This window comes from Tiliqua scincoides, chromosome 6, assembly GCF_035046505.1.
Source record: "Tiliqua scincoides isolate rTilSci1 chromosome 6, rTilSci1.hap2, whole genome shotgun sequence".
NCBI lineage: Eukaryota > Metazoa > Chordata > Lepidosauria > Squamata > Scincidae > Tiliqua > Tiliqua scincoides.
This window is the reverse complement of record NC_089826.1, coordinates 65,966,296-65,982,898: the sequence shown is the minus strand read 5'-3', so window position 1 is coordinate 65,982,898 and position 16,603 is coordinate 65,966,296. Positions and strand designations below refer to the sequence as shown.

General features: G+C 44.5%; 1 protein-coding gene and 1 pseudogene across 1 annotated transcript in view; one reads left to right on the top strand and one right to left on the bottom strand.

The window, feature by feature from the left end:
• Positions 1-16,603, top strand: part of CEP135 (centrosomal protein 135) — a 115,563-nt gene that overhangs the window by 72,883 nt on the left and 26,077 nt on the right. The gene's annotated exons all lie outside the window — the stretch shown is intronic.
• LOC136656353 (5S ribosomal RNA) lies at positions 13,475-13,591 on the bottom strand (annotated as a pseudogene).

Sequence of the window (16,603 nt, the reverse complement as noted above, 5' to 3'; positions counted from 1 at the left end):
CAGATTATTAAAAATCACAAGAAAATATAACTGCATTTCAAAATCCAAATCCTCGGAGTATCATGTTTCCCACACATAAGACTGGGGCTGAGTGCTTATGGTGATGTCGCAGAATGCGGGGTGGTGAAACAGCAGGGAATGGCGTGAGCCAAAGGACAGGAAGAAAATTAATATCTGAGAAGGAAGGAAAGTGCAGCAGGAGATGGAGATGAAGAATCAGAAAGGCAGGTGGGGTCAAGGCATTTTAAAAACATGTTTCAGGGTTGTAGAAACATACAATGGAAATAGGTGCTCATTGGGAAGCCTCGTTTCATTGTTATTTGAATCACATGAAAAACAAAATTGAGGAAGGGGAATCATTGAAGGGAAAATTGGGAGAACCTCACATTTATTACCCCCAAAGTTTTCTGGCTTTTGTGTTTCTACAGTCTTTTAAGTGCTCAATCCTATCCAACTTTCCAGTGCCAGTGCAACCATGCCACTGGGGCGTGTCCTGCATCCTGAAGTGAGAGGGATATTAAAGAGCGCTCCACAAAGTAAGGGAATGTTTGTGCCCTTACCTTGGGGCTGCATTGCAGTGGCATTGGTGCTGGAAATCAGGATAGGACTGGGCCTTAAGTCAGCCTCCTGTCCAGTATGGAACTCCAAGCATGAGCCTTCCTTCCTTTAAAGCAGGGGTGCTCAAACTTTCAACTTTAGGGATGCTGGACCTTTAACAAGTGTATAGAAGAGAGAATTTCAGCAGGTGCAGCTTGTCATCCCACAGATGACAAGCTGCACCTGCTGAAATTCCCTCTTCTATACACTTGTTAAAGTTCTAGCATCCCTAAAATTGAAAGTTTGAGCACCCCTGCTTTAAAGGATGTATATCTTGACAGAGAGAGTGGCAATTCTTAAGTTGCCTGCATCAGCAGTAGCATTTTTACACAATCGCTATTCATTGGCACAGCCTGGTTCATTTGAGGAAAACGGTCTCCTTTTCCTCATTTTAACTACTTGTGAAATCACCATATTTTGGAGTGTGGCCATCAACAGGCCAGTGACAGCCAGCTCGGTTTTTCTTTTTGATTAAATCCAGGAAGTGGCAATGAAGTCACTAAGTAAGTGTCTGGTGGGACAGTGTTTCCTCAGAAGTAAGCCACACTGTATTCAGTAGGAGTTACTCCCAGATAAGTATGTACAGGATTGCAGCCTTAATGCAATTATGAGCTGGACGAGGACCACCAAATGAAAGCTTAATCCAGAAGCAATGGTGGGTCAACCAAGGGGTTTCTTCTGCCCTGGAAGGATTCACGGTCCCCAGAGGGATAAATTCATAATGTAATACAAGCACATAGGAAGCCCCACCCAGCGCATTGGTAGCATGCCTTTGTACACAGGTCTGGAGGGAAGTGCTGGAGGCATGCCTGTATTGGTAGCCTCAGTACTAACAGTGGTGGGTTCTAGCAATCACATTGACATGCACCTAACTAGAACAGAGGATTTAACAGGGAAGACAAAACAGAGACACTTGGAACCACCTGGAGTGGCACAGAATAACTGGATTCAGAATGTAATATGTCAAGTCTTTAACTAGGCTTCCATGGTTGCCAAGTCAACAGAAGGTCTGCACCAGTTTAGCAATACTGTATATATAGTGTATGATCCTTCTTTTCTAAGGCTTTCCTAGCCAGTTAACTTGTGCAACAACACTAGAGTTACATGTGTTTCTAGACTGATAGTAAGGATCTTCCATTCTTACTCATCACCAGTTCTCACAGACTTGCTCCCAGGCTGTGGTCCTTTTCCAGTCCTTGTCCCTCTTGATGCTCTCCATTCTTCAGCCTTCCTCAGTCTCTAGGAAGGGCCTCTCAGGCTGTGTTGTGTGTTTTGTTTTTTTTAGTTTCTAGCACCATAAAAGCTTGAAACCAGTTTTTTTTAGCTGCTAGCATGCTAGGGCTTTGTTCTTTTCTTAGCTTCTAGAGTGCTAACCACACTAAAATTTCTCCAAATGAGCTCAGAGCTAAAAAAAAATTGGCTACCGCCATTCTTGCCGCACTTCCACCTCTTTTCTATCAAAACGAATGCAGGAACCTGCCAAAAACATGACAGCCTCCATAATGTATGCAGTTTATGGTGACAAATATGGTGACATACAATTGATTTTAATGAAAGGGTGCCATTTTTTTGTTTTTAAAATACCGTAACTGCACTGGAAGCATTCTAGGAGCATGCTGGAAATGTCTCTGCATTTTTTCTGGAATATGCAGAACACATCATCTATCTCTCTCATTCCAGATTACACATAGATATTGCAGCACGGGCTGTTGGAAACCATAATCCCTAGAGTCAGCAGTTCCAGTTCACAGCCCTTCCTCTTGGATCTTGCATCAAGGCTAACCCACGTGGTAATTGTGAGGAGCTCTGTATTTTCTTTGTGGTTGTCTGGTTTCATTTGAGTCGGGTCCGTCAAAGTCATGGTCCAGGTGCTCATTCTCTTGTGTTGATCCCAGCATCTTTTAACACCTGAAGAAATATGAACCTGGAGGTTTTTCCTGTCCTAGATGCGTTCACAGTCCAGGGGGTTTTCCTCATCTCTTCTTTGCTGGCTGACTCTCTCAATCAACCATAGTGGCCAGGGGCATTTTTAAAAGCTGTCCGGCTGGCTGCATTTGCTCCTCTCAGGCAGAGGTTTGGCCTCAAGCCATCCAAACCTTCTGTGTGGCCATAGCACTCTGTGAAGAGCTACCCTTGAAGACAGGCTGGAAGGGGCAACTGGTACAAAATGTAGCTGCTCTTCTTCTGATGAGAACATGCTGGAGGGAGCAATTGCCCAATTGCACTTTCAAGCCCAGTTCAAATTGCTGGTGTTAGTCTTTCAAGCTCTGAACAATCTGGGACTTGCATATGTGCAGCAATTCCTCATCCCATCTTCTCCCTATACATCTGCAGGATTGCTTTGCTCTGCACACCATTCACACAAATGAGGTCAGATTAGAATTCTTGGTGTGAGTATCAGGGGTTGAAAGTATACAAGGATGCCCTTTTTTTTTTCCTCTGTAAAATCTTGCCACTTATGCTGTTGGTAGCCTTTTCTCTTTGACATGAATTTTTTTTCAGTTTGTGTGCAAATGATCTTGTTTTCTTGGAATTGTTTATTCCTGAATTACCCTGGGGAGGGGGGGAAATGATTTGCTGTCCCTTCCCTTTCATTTTCTGCTTGGTCAACAGTATGTTAATTTGTATAATGCTTCTTTCCTGGATGGCCAGCTAGGCAAAATATAACTTTTATCAAGGTGCCATTAGTTTTTCATAACAAGCTCAATAAGTCCTTTTAAAAACCTGGGCTGGAAAAATCTGGCGTCCCTTGGAATTTATCGATATCAGGGCAGGCAGGTTTCCCTGAAAATTTTGGTTTGCTTACCATGGTCTGCTATTTGCAGACAGGCCCCAAGCATGGAAAGAGGGGACACTTTCTCGCAGCTAGGAGGTCTGTTGGCCAGGAGGTCTATTGGTTAGGAATATAGCTGAATTACATTCCTATTACTATGAAATTAAAATGATGGGCTAAATTGTAGATCGTGCTTCAGGATGTTTATGCAAACTTATTTACCTGCATCTATGGTATATAGGGCAGGGGTCCCCAAACTTTCAGCTGCCAGCACTTGGAACCATTCTTTGGATAGCTACTCAGTCCCATTGATTTTCTCTGTAAACTGCTTTGTGAACTTTTTGTTGAAAAGCGGTATATAAATACTGTTATAATAATATTATTGTTGTTATTATTATAGTCAGTGGGTCTTACTCTCAGGTAAGTATGGTTAGAATTGCAGCCTTGCTCTAACCATGAGCTGGAACAGGTCAGTTATATAAAATAATACATACATTTTGTACACAAATAAGAATTTTCTTAACAGGAGAAAAATATTTGCTCCTGTGCCCTAACGCCCCTCCCCATGGATCTTCTGAGGCTCTTGTGTCAGACTTTCCATTCTTCTTCCACCCCACCCCAATGCGGCATCCTGGTGAGGTGAAGAGACTGGCAAGACTTCCCCCGTCACCCCCTTTCCCTCCCCTTCTACAGGAGAGTGCCACATAACTTGAATAGAAATAGTTGAAGAAATATTCATGGGAGCCTGTCTGATACAGGAAGGATTTGGGCGGCTCATCAGTGAGGTATGAACTCTGAGGTGAGCTGAACTCTGAGCTTCTTGAAAAAGTAAAAACGTGTCAATTTCATTGCTGAAAGGGAAGAAGAATTTTATTGCTGCAGTGCTCAGGTAGACTTTGGTCTGAGTCAGGCTTATCCATTCTCAGTCTTCTGGTTGCCGGTGCTGTGACTACAGCTGCTCAGCTCCTGTGGGTGGCCGAGGTCATTCCTTTCACTCATTTCCTCCAGATGGTGCAGTGAATCTGGCAGGTTTCTTTGAAAGGATACTTCTCTGCCTCTGTTGGAAAAGATAACCCCTGCAAGGCTGAATGAAGAGAGGAGGTGCTGCCTTGATAGCAAAGAGCGGGCAGGATAGAGGTTTAGAAACATATGGACAGTGTGGAGGAAGATAAATGTTTCTTTCTTCCATAATATAATAGCAGAATTTAAGTTCATCTCCTGAAGGTTATTTGCACTAAGTTCAGGACAGACAAGTGAAGGAACTGCTCCATAACTAAATGTGTGGAATTCAGTGCCACACAATGTCATGCTGGCCACTAGTTCATGTGGCTTTTCAGAGGTTTTAGACCTATCGTTTATGAATGGGTTTATCAGTGGTTGTTGGGAGGATAGCTAAATGGAATTTCCCTGCTTGGAGAGTCTCTGTAATCCTGGGGAGCAAAAGCAGGGGGTGGCCATCATCTTCATGTCCTACTTGTGAATTTTCCTGTGGCATCTAGCTAAAGAAACAGAATGCCGAGATAAATCAAACATCTGAAGCCTGGAGGAAGGAGTTTGAACACCACAAATAAGTACGTTTTCAGGTAGTGGATGTGTGTTCACATCTACCACACAGGAGAAATGTTATGTCTTGATCTCATTAAGCCTTTGGGTCAGTTCAGCAAATTGGGTCAGTGTAATTGCCACGTTTTTGTCTAAAATGGAAGAGAATCCGGAGTTTGGGTTGATGCCCTTTCACCACTTTGCTTGTCGTGATCTGTTTTCCATGACAAACACGTCATCTGGATTATTTGCAATAAACAAAATGGCAAAGTTTTGTTTTGGCATCCCTGCCCTTCCTTTGAAAGGATTGCTTATGGTAAGCAAAATGGTCATTTCTGCTGATGGCAGGTGACCTACCTGGCCCTAACGCGGCAGTGTCTTATGAATGAGGAAGAAAAATGAAGGATTTGCTTTCTCTCTGGCAGAGAATAAATGCACATTATAAAGAGAAGTCTATTAGCAATAGCTGAGTGGCTTCCAGGGTCTAGAGTACAATGGAGCACTGCAGCATGGCCTTGAGTGTCTGGTTTAAATGCTCAGATTTTCTCACAAAATAAAACCACACAACACTGTTGTCCAGGGTGTGTAATAATATGAAGATTGAATTTTTGGTGGTATAATTAGAGCTTTTGAGGGTTCTCTCACTTTTAATATTGGTTTGCAGATGTGGTGGAAATGAGTATCAGGATATTGTCAGTATTTTCAGTGACACCAGACCGACATGCATTGCTTGCAGGATTGAATCCTGGGCACCTCCAGCTAAAAGGAATTCATCTAGCAAGACTGGGAAAGACACCCGCCCCCTCAACCAGATGGACTGATGGGCTGATTCAGTATAAAGCCCACTCCAAAAGTGCAGTTATTTTGTGGGAAAATATATCTCCAAATCATATCCATGAATTGCAATCCACGTGGGATTTGCAACCACACATTCACTCCAATCTGGGGGTTTATTCATGGGGAAAGCCATACTAGAAAGCCCTCCTCTTGCTGCCAGTCATCCTTCCATAGGCATCCTGGTTGGTTGGCAACCTTCAGTCTCGAAAGACTATGGTATAAGCCTACAGCACCTGATATTCCCAGGTGGTCTCCCATCCAAGTACTAACTAGGCCTGACCCTGCTTAGCTTCCAGGATCAGACAAGATCAGGCATGTGCAGGGTAACAGTTGCTTGCACGTATCCCAACAGCACTTGCCACTGAAAGGGGTGGGAGTTTCCCTCTGAGGTTTTGCCCTTCTGAGGACAGTAAACCTCCTAGTCCTTCAACAGCAGGATTTGTGTGCTTTCTGTTATCTGTGCCAGTGTGCATGGAGGACTGATTCATTCACATGGGAGCAAGCCCTCGACCATTCCCTGGGGCTTGCTTCTGAGCAAGCAAGCATGGGATCATGTACCAAAGCAGATGCGTGGAGATGGTCACCCAAGCAACTCACACCCACACTTGGAAAAGCAGACAGAGAGATTTCAACTCCAAGCATAACGTTCTTATTTAACAAGAATGTAAAAAGAGATTAAATTGACTTTGCAAGGTGCTGAAGGAACATATTGATTAGTTGTCAGCATCTTCCTTTCCAGCTGAAAATCTTATACATGCTTTTCCTATACAATGGGGAGTATACCCCATTGAACACAATGGGACTTCTTAATAGACATACATAGAATTGTGTCACTGAATGCATCACGTGGAGAGGTGGGGGGAAAAAGGGGTGCCCATGTCCCCTCTTTCTAATTCTGTCACTTGCAGCAGCCTGAATGGAGAGAGGAGGGAAGCGTTCCTTATTTTCTCCAACAGAATGGGGGGGGGGGAAGCCTTCCATCCCACAAGGAAATAGCTCTGCTATTAGAAGGGTTCTAATTCCCTTCTTTCTCCCTCCCGCACCACAGTGGGAAGAGAAGCACTGATGAAAAGGGTTCCATCAGTGGTGGATTGGAAGAGGGGAGCTCTTTTCAGTTTCACTCCCCTCTAGTCTAGGGCGCCATCTCACTTCCTGGGAGTACTCCAAACTCAGAGATATTGGCTGAGTTGAAAAACTCAGTTTTTCCTGAAAAAAACCTGAGTTTTTCAACCATTTGCTCAAAACCCATGTGGAAGATTTGGTACTCGCAGATTAAAAAGTGAGTAAAAAGTTATTCGGTGGGGGGAAAACACCCTGCTAAGCAAACCCTTGTGGGTTTGCATCCAAATGTGTAGTTATTCTGTGGGAATGTGATTTCCACTTGGGTTTTTGCATATTTGTTTGGGGCCAGAGGCTGCTTCATATGTACTTTTCCTTTTCTGAACGCAGAAGGGGTGCTTGGAAATATACAATTAATTATCCATGGTGAGTGACACTTCCTATTCTTGTCGAACTGAAATAGAAGTCAATTATCATCCCAAAGCAGCAGAAATTTCCCAGCCTTCAAACAAATCAAAGATAAATACTTGTTTGGTATGTGATGACTATACAGATTGCAGAGCTATTTCCCTATGTGCTAGAAGGCTTCCCCCCCCCCCCCCGGTTGGAGAAAATAAGCTGTAGTCAACATGGCATTAACAGGGATTATGGACTACGTTGACAACAGGATCCAGAAGGCCAGAATATTCTGGAATCCCTGGCTATAATGTGAAAAGATTCAGAGGAGAGAGACCAAAATGATTACTAGACTAGGGCACCTCCCTTAGGAGGAAAAGCTATAGTGTTTGGGGCTCTTCAATCAAAAAGGCTCATGAGGGGGACATGATGAGATGTACAAAATTATGCAGGGGATGGATTGAGTGGCCAGAGGGATGTTATTTTCCGTCTCACACAACACCAGAACCATCCACTAAAATTGGGTATCGGGAAAGTTAGAACAGAAAAAAAGAAAATATTTCTTTACCCAGCATGTAATTAGTCTGTGAAACTCCTTGCCACAGGAAGTGGTGATGGCATCTCGCGTAGATGCCTTTAAGAGGGGATTGGGGTGCATTTTAGCACCCACTCTTTTTAATCTTTTTCTACACGATTTTACCCCCTTTTTGCTTCAGATAGATAGATATTTTTCCAAACTAGGTTCAATGCATATTCCAGCATTGCTTTATGCAGATGATGCAGTGCTAGTTTCCTGTACACCTATTGGACTTAAGCGACTTTTAAATAGAACTTCTGACTATCTGAAATGTAACAAACTCAAATTGAACTCTCAGAAAACCAAAGTTATGGTCTTTTCAAAATCATGGAGCCCAGGCACTTGGTCTGTTGGAGGGGAGAAACTGGAACAGGTCAAAAGCTTTAAATATCTTGGAATTCACTTCCACTACAATCTTTGCTGGGGTACTCATCAAAAATTGGTTACCAACTTGGCCCGTGTCACTTTGCAGAGCACCAATCGATTCTTTTTTAGTCAGGGCAATCGTTATATACCAGCTGCTCTCAAGGTATTTAATGCCAGGTATTGGCACAACTCCTGTACGGGTGCCCTATCTGGATTAGTGCTATAAATCACACCCTTGAGAGTATCCAAGCTAAATTTTTGAGGGCTATCCTGGTTTTACCTAAATCTGTACCATACTCTGCATGGAGTATGCAGACAATCGCTCTTAGTATCAAGAGCATGGCTTTTAACCATACGCTATTGGCTCCAATTACATTATAACGTGAAACCAGGCAGTCTCCTATCCAGAATGCTATCTGAGTCTGGTTCTTCTAAATGGTATAGCCAAATTAAATCAAAAATCGAATCAATTGGTTTTTCATTGGATTTTTAAAGTTTCTATCCATTCCCTGGAGTTTATCAAAGGGTAAAGCAAAGAATGCTAGACATTGGGGCACAAAACCTCTTTGAACTTGCTTCTAGAATTTGCTCCCCTCTTAATTGCTCTATCCCGCTAAAGTATGGGCAAATGGCTCCTTATCTGAGTATTCTGATCAACCCTTCTGAACGTCGTGCAATCTCCTTGGCAAGATTCAATGTGTTTCCATCCAAGGTCACAGAAGGTAGATATAGGCAAATACCATATAAAGAACGCCTCTGCCCTTGTAATTTGGGAAATGTTGAATCAATCATACACATTCTTTTTTATTGTCCTCGGCACACTAGATCCCGCCACACTTACATGACTCCACGTCTCGGCAAAATGAATGGGCTTTCGAATGAGGCAAAACTGAAGTGTCTCCTAAATGACTGCTCACCAGATGTGCTGGAGGGAGTTTCTAAATTTTTACTTTTGGCGATTTCTAAGCCTTCTTAATGTAATTTGTCAAAAATGTTGATATTTTATGTTGAACTGTAAATGTTTTATTAGTAATTTAGTATCTTAACTCTGTTTTTGATAAACAGGATTAGGACTAATTATGTTTGCTTTTATGATTTCTCTATCTATGCCTAATAAAGGTTCATTCATTCATTCATTCATTCAAGAGGGGATTGGACACATTTCTGGAGGAAAAGTCGATCACAGGTTAGAAGCCGTGATGGGTATGTGCAACCACCTGGTTTTAGAAGTTGGCTACCTCAGAATGCCAGATGCAAGGGAGGGCACCAGGATGCAGGTCTCTTGTTGTCTTGTGTGCTCCCTGGGACATCTGGTGGGTCACTGTGAGATACAAAAAGCTGGAGTAGATGGGCCTTTGGCCTGATTCAGCGGAGCTCTTATATTCTTTTGTTCTCTGAATGTTGATGTATTTCTAGTTTCTTTCCTACATTCCCATCCCAGGCTAATTCCAGAATGGCTCTGGGGCCTCCAAAACAGAACTTGCTACTGGAAATACAGAGAAAAAAGTCTTGCTGTTTGGACATTTAAAAATGGTTGCTAAGAGCTCCTCTTTACTACTTTTGCCTCAGTGAGATATAGACAGTGGAAATGGGGTCACTGATAAAGGCAGTCTCATTTTGATCAGTGTGGCATTTTCATTGCCTGTACAAATGCGAGGAATTCAAATGCAATGAATTCTCGATTTAACACTCTTTAGAAATAATGGAAGTTGTCTGCCTCCTAAACTAGTCATATATGTTTTGTGTATGCCCGTGTGCATTGTCATTAATGCGTTTGGATTTAACTGACTTTAGGCATTAATGGACACCCCTTGCCCACTTTTAGTTAAATTGAGGGTTCTATGCACAATTTTTTGAATGACATGAAAATGTCCTTTACTTCTCATGGTACTTTCAACTTTTGCAGCAAACTCTTGATCCAGATTCTGCCTGTCTTTGGCTGGTTGTCTAACTAATTTGACAAAAGAGACAAATTAATTATAGCTCTGTGAAAATTGTATGATTGCCAAAAGTGAAAACAAGCTTATTTGCCGCATAGGCTTGGGGTTTCCCATTCCTGGAGTAGCAAGGAAATGGGTACAGTTTCTGCACAGTGAGTCACAGTAAGCATTAATATCCCCCAGTAGGGCAAATTTAGGCTACAGGATGTGGGTACGTGACAAAAAAGTACAATAACAACCCTGAAATAACAGTTTCCATATTTCTCAACCTGTTGACAAGCCTAAAAACAGCAATAGTGCAATTATATTTTATATTTTTACTGTGTCCATTTATAAGCTGCCATTCAGTAAGAGACTCCCAGGGCAGAGCACACTTTAAAAACCAGGCAAGTACAACAGAATATCATAAAAAGCAATGAAACAAGAAAGACCAAATGTTTCCATTCTAGAATTGCCAAGTCTTCAAAATTCACAACCATGTTCATTTATTTTCATTCTGCGTAGCTCACCAAAATTATACACGTATGCACAGAAATTGACAGGTTAAAGACTGAGCCTTATCTCAGAAGGGTCATAGTTGGGCAGCCCAATCACAGCGAGGATTTATGGCAGCAAATCTCCTGGTCTGCTATCACAAGTCCTCTTATGATGCCATAAACAATGCACTGCTGTTGTGAGCTCCAGGGCTGCCGCCGCAAAGGGCCGGTAGCCCTTTGTTCACACCAGTGGCTCTCATATGCTGCACTGGTACAGGTAAGGTGGCTGTGAGGTTGATTCAGGGGCAGGAGGGTGTGACTCTCAGTAACAGCAGCTGATGTCAGGGTCCTATCCTCATTTTTCTGGCCCCAAGCCCCCCATCTCTCTTCAGACTTACATCAGCAAAATAGCTGGCGTTGGTCTAAGGAGACCCATTGAAAGGAAGATGCTCTACAGAGAGGTAAATATAAAATATTTTTATTTCTCCTAAGCTGTCTGATCACCCCTCCCCCACCATTCGATTGGGATCTAAGACAAAGAACTTATGTTGGACTATCCTAGCATTATTTTAAGACACCTGTTCATTTGCTGTCAAAGCTATTGGAAGAGCGATGGAATGTGAGCTAGACTTGTGCAATAACAGTGGGTGTGGATATAGACGTGGCCTCACCATGGCTGCGGGAGATGGCTTCTCTGCCTGGTCCCTTCCCTAAGTGATGTACCTGGCAGCCATTGGTGTAAGCCAGAAAGGGAGTCCTGTTGGCCTGCCTGGCAGTGCTAAGGAGCAGCTGGAATGGAACCTGCCTGCTCACTCTGAACGTAGCAGTCTGAGACTAGTGGACTGCCATGTTGGGCCAGATAGGAATTTTTTGCTCCTCTCCAGATTGACCAGGATGGGAGATTTTCACCTCTTCCACCTCTTTCACCTGGTCCTTTGGGTTCAGCTGGTCGCAGTATGGGGTGGAAGGTGAAGCAATGACGCCCCACCAGGGATCTTCTAAAAGTGCTGCCTCTGTCGCCGAAGCTCTGAGTGCACAAACACTCACAACCCATGTGGTCTGAGTGGCTGGAGCATGTGGTTTGTAAGTGTTTGCATGATCACAACTGCGGCTGTGGCAGTGGTGGCACTTTTCAAAGAACTCTGGTGGGGTGTCGCTGCCTCACCTTCTGCCCCCACATTGGGCAAACCAGCTCCACTATGAATTTGCTGGGTTTTTTCCACAGCTCAGCTAGCCATGTTCCCTCTCTTGTGCTTCCAGTTGGTTTCTTTTGTGTGCGTGCATGGACTCTGTCATTCTGTGCACTAGTATTTACTTGACCTTTCTTTGCTATGATGTGGCCAGCTCTGCCATGCATGCACAGAGAAGGAAGCCTATTCTTTTTTCTGCAAGCTGTACTTTGAACATCAATGACAGCAGATTTGCTGTCAGATCATGGTTCTCAAAGTGTCGTGTGGTGGGAGCTTCTTCCTATTCATTTGCTATGTGATTGGCAACTATGTTTGGCTGTCACAGGCTATGATTGGCTGTTCCCAAACTGGGGTGTTGCAACAGCCCAACCAGGGAAGCCCTGTCAATGCCCCCCTTAAGGGGCAGGGTGATGGCAGTGACAGGACCGCCACGTTTGTGCCAAAGCCACACAAAAAATTTTTTGTACTTACTGGGGGTCGCTATGGCCCTCCAGAGGGTGTGGGGACCCCGTATGAACCTCTCCATGCCTCAGAACTGCTCCAAAATGCGATGCGACTCACTTCCGGTTTTTGGAATCTGGTTTGAAGAGGTTCTAGCTAGAGATGTCATTTTGGAGTTCTTGACAGTCTGCTTGGGCTTTTATGGTAACTAGCACCCACCAACTTACAGCCCAATCCTGAGTTGCCCAGGGCGACCAGGCTCTGCGGCACCGAAAAGGGCTGCCACCAGATCCTACATCTCCTGAGCTACTGCGATAGCTGCCTCGGGAGAAGGGGATGTTTGTCCCCCTTCTCCCGAGTAAGGTAAGCAGTCGCCCAAATGGGGCTACTCACTTTACTGCTGACCAAAAAGGTAAAGGCACTCATGTAGGGCTCCACGCCCTACATGAGCGCCTTGGATTCTGCGGAGCAGAGCTCCCTCCCTCCCTCCCTCCCCTGGCACGCCTCCAGCTTGCCACCCAGCATGCCTCCCCCCACCCTCTCTCCGCCCCCACCGGCCTCCCCCCTCCCCAGAATGCTTCCTCCCCACCCCGCCCCGCCCCCGCTTACCGTGCTGTGGCTCGGCAGTCCAGAAGACTGCCGAACCACGGAAGCTGGGTGATCGCCCCATGCTAGCCCAGCACCAGCCAGCATGAGTAGGAGCCTGGCGGTGAGCTTTGCAAACATGCCTTTTGGCATGTTTGCAACAGTGCTCGGCGGCACGGAGCCGTGCCACGGAACACAGGGTTGGGCTCTAAGCCATTTCCCTGTTCACTCCCAACTCATCATTTCATCCGTGAACAACCTCAGTGGATCTTGGTCAGGGCCTGTGTCAGGGTCAGCACAGTTGAGCAGCTGCTGAGGGAACAGGGCCCTCAGAACCCACTGCACTTTTGCCACCTCTGCATTCTTCATGAAGTGACGGCTGAGCAACTCTGTCAGGACCTGGCCAGGTATGAAGAAGCCAATGGAGGTCAGTTTGCTGAAGGCCCCCTGAAACCTGGAGCCAGCCCTGGCACTGGTAGTAATACCAATCTTTTTATTTAATGAGTCACTAAACCCTAAGAAGACCAATCTTCTGATTAATAACTGCCAAGTTTATCCAGGAGTCTTGGGTGAGGGGGTTTGCAAACACTTTTTGAAAGCCCAACTATATAAGGTCTACCAGGTCACCTCTTTCTTGATGACCTGACCTGACATGACATGATTGGCAACCTTCAGTCTCGAAAGACTATGGTATAAGCCTACAGCACCCGGTATTCCCAGGCGGTCTCCCATCCAAGTACTAACCAGGCCTGACACTGCTTAGCTTCCGAGATCAGACGAGATCGGGCATGTGCAGGGTAACAGTTGATGACATGCTCAGAGGAATGCATGCAGGACTGGACTTTCTTCAGCACCGTTTGATTTTCCTCCTCTTTAATAATTCTACATTTAATAATGCATCACAACCTTTTATCCAGAGCAGATGTGAACTAATTGGTCCGTAATGTTATGGCTCTCCCTGGATTCCTCTTTAAAAATCTGTGTCAGGCTGGCTCCTTTCCAGTCCTTCAGCAAGGAGGCTGATTTTAGTGACAAGTTGCATATTTTTGTTGGGAAATCAGCAATTTTTCATTTGAGTTCCTCAAGAACTCTCGGGTAGCTGCCATCTGGACCCAGTGACTGGTTAATTTTTAATTTGTCAATACGCCTAGAACTTCATCTCTTGTCATCTCTATTTTATTCAGCTCCCTGTGAGGAACATGGCAGAAAGGGGGTGTGAGTCCTCGGTTTCCAACGTAGAGCTTTGCATTCTAGTCTAGACCACGCTGGTAATGAAGCGAAAGCAAAGCAGTCTAACCTTTTCTTCTGGACCAAATATTTTATGCATAAGCGACTCTGGTCCCATTACAATGTAATGTTGTTCTTCCACATAGAGAATATGTGGATTTTTCAGGAAGGGGCTTTGATCAGGTTTTCTAGATTTCTGTCTGCTCCTTCTTAGGCCGCTTTCCTCAAAAATGGGTAGAGGTTTTGCATTCTGATGTAAATAAGTATTTTCTGCCTTTGTTTGTCCCCTTGGTATCCCCCTCTCAGAAACAAGCACAAAAACTACCCTTCTTTTTCTTTGTCTTCATGAACCACAGACCGTCTGGGATGGACAGTGTATGTTGCTTAACCCATTATTGCCCAGCCCACAAGTCTACACATTTGATCCCTGTTGTGTATATGCAACATTGGGCAGAAATGGCTTAAATAGGTTTATAACAAAGAAGTGGGCCCTGCGTTGCCCAGAAAGCCCATTCAAAGTTCCATTTCCTTCTCCTGTTACGCACTGACAATGTTCACACAAAGAACAGGTTTGCTGTGCAGCCATGCTTGAACAGGCAGTTGCACCTCTTGTGTCGCCTAGAAAAAATGGCTACAGGGATATTTGAAGTTTATTTTATATAACTGCATGTAATTTTATAATTTATGCACTATTTTGCATGCACTGTTCTGTAAACTCCACACAAACACCACTTTTTTTGTAAACCATTTACTATTTTGCAAACACTGTTTTGTTTACTATTTTGTAAACCCCACACACCCTTGGTTTATAAATACAGTAATGTTTATTATGGTGCAATCTAAAGCGCACCCTAGGCTGGCACAAGTCCCCTGCGCCAGCTTCCTGGTGCCACCGGGTGAGTTGGGAGGCTGGTGCAGGGGAGGCGGGCACCAGCCTCCAAAGGCCAAATGTGGCCCCAGCAGGTGGAAGGTGAGTTTGCCAGGGCCGGGGGAGGGCAGACAGTGGGTGGGCCCATGGTGGACTGGGCTGGGAAGGCAGACCGGGTCCAGGAGGGGGGTGGAGTCAGGAGGGGTGGAGGGGGTGGAGCCAGGAGCCAGAATGTAGGCTGGACTCTAACCTCACTCCCAGGCAGCCCATCTGCAGGCTGCCACCCAAATCTGCACCACCTCTTTAGGTAAGAGGTAGTGCAGATAAAGGCCTGGATCTAACCTCCTGCTCAATCACTTCTGCACAGCCAAGGAAGGGTATGGGGCCTGGGGCCTGGGCCCGTATGCGGCCCTCAAGGCCTCTCAATGCGGCCCTCAGGGAGCCCCCAGTCTCCAATGAGCCTCTGGCCCTCCAGAGATTTGCTGGAGCCCACACTGGCCCGACGCAATTGCTCTCAGCATGAAGGCACCTGTTTGACCTCTTGCGTGAGCTGTAGGATGAGGGCTTCCTCCACTGCTTGCTGTTTCACATCTGTGATGCAGTAGCGGCAGCAAGGGAAAGGCCAGCCTTGCTTTGTGCAAGACCTTTTATAGGTCTTGAGCTATTGCAAGACCTTCATTCATTCATATAAGTTCATCTTTAATATATTCATTTATGTAAACTTATGTAAATTTATTCAAACTTCAAATGTAAATTAATTCTTTTTTCCCCCGGCCCCCGACACAGTGTCAGAGAGATGATGTGGCCCTCCTGCCAAAAACTTTGGACATCCCTGGAGTAGGGCATGAGTCTCCAGGAATTAGAGTCAATCTTCAGGGGACTACTGAAGGCAATCCTGGAATTTTTAAGAGAATATCCCTGGCTTAATGGCATATGTTATGTTGGGGGGGGGGGGAGAATCAGTTGTAGTTGACAGTCCGAGCCAATTGCCCTTTGGGCATCTGTTTCTTGATTGGGAATTAAAAAAAAAATCTGAGTACAATTTCAAATGCAGTGAATGATAAGGGACAGGACTTTGTTCAAAAGGTTTAAAAAAACACAGCACCACAAACCCTGGGTAAGACTGAGCCTTCCTTGTGAAGACAATACTGTATGCCAAATCTTAATTTATTATCTTAATACACTGATACTGGACCTTTGATAATGTTACTTAGAACATTCTTTAGCCTCCATTGATTGACACTATTATAGCCAATGGGAGCAGCACATTTTGGCCAATCAGCACCAGCTTTCTTCAATTGTGTCTCCTTTAGTGGTAGTTTTAGGCTTTCAAGCAACAGACCCCTGGCATTATTGGAGGTATTACTATAGCAGTTTTGCTTCAGTTTAGGGGCCATAAGACTACAATTCTATACATTTTTTCGCTGGGAGTAAGTCCCACTGAGTACAATGGCACTCAGTAGTAAGTGCACTTCTTTACTGCACTTACTCAGAAGTGCCATATGGGCTTTTGCTATAAATCCTGATGAACACAATGAGAATTTTGAGTAAACATGCTACATAGACCTTTTATATTTATTTGGGATGTGTTTTTTTTTTAATCCTGCTTTTTTCTTTTCATTACATTTGTTTTAAATTGCCAAGAACCCAATCCAAGAATTTGGGATGAACTGATATTGATCTTAAAATGAAATAAAATACGTTCTAAAGCACAAATAAGTGTCAGAAG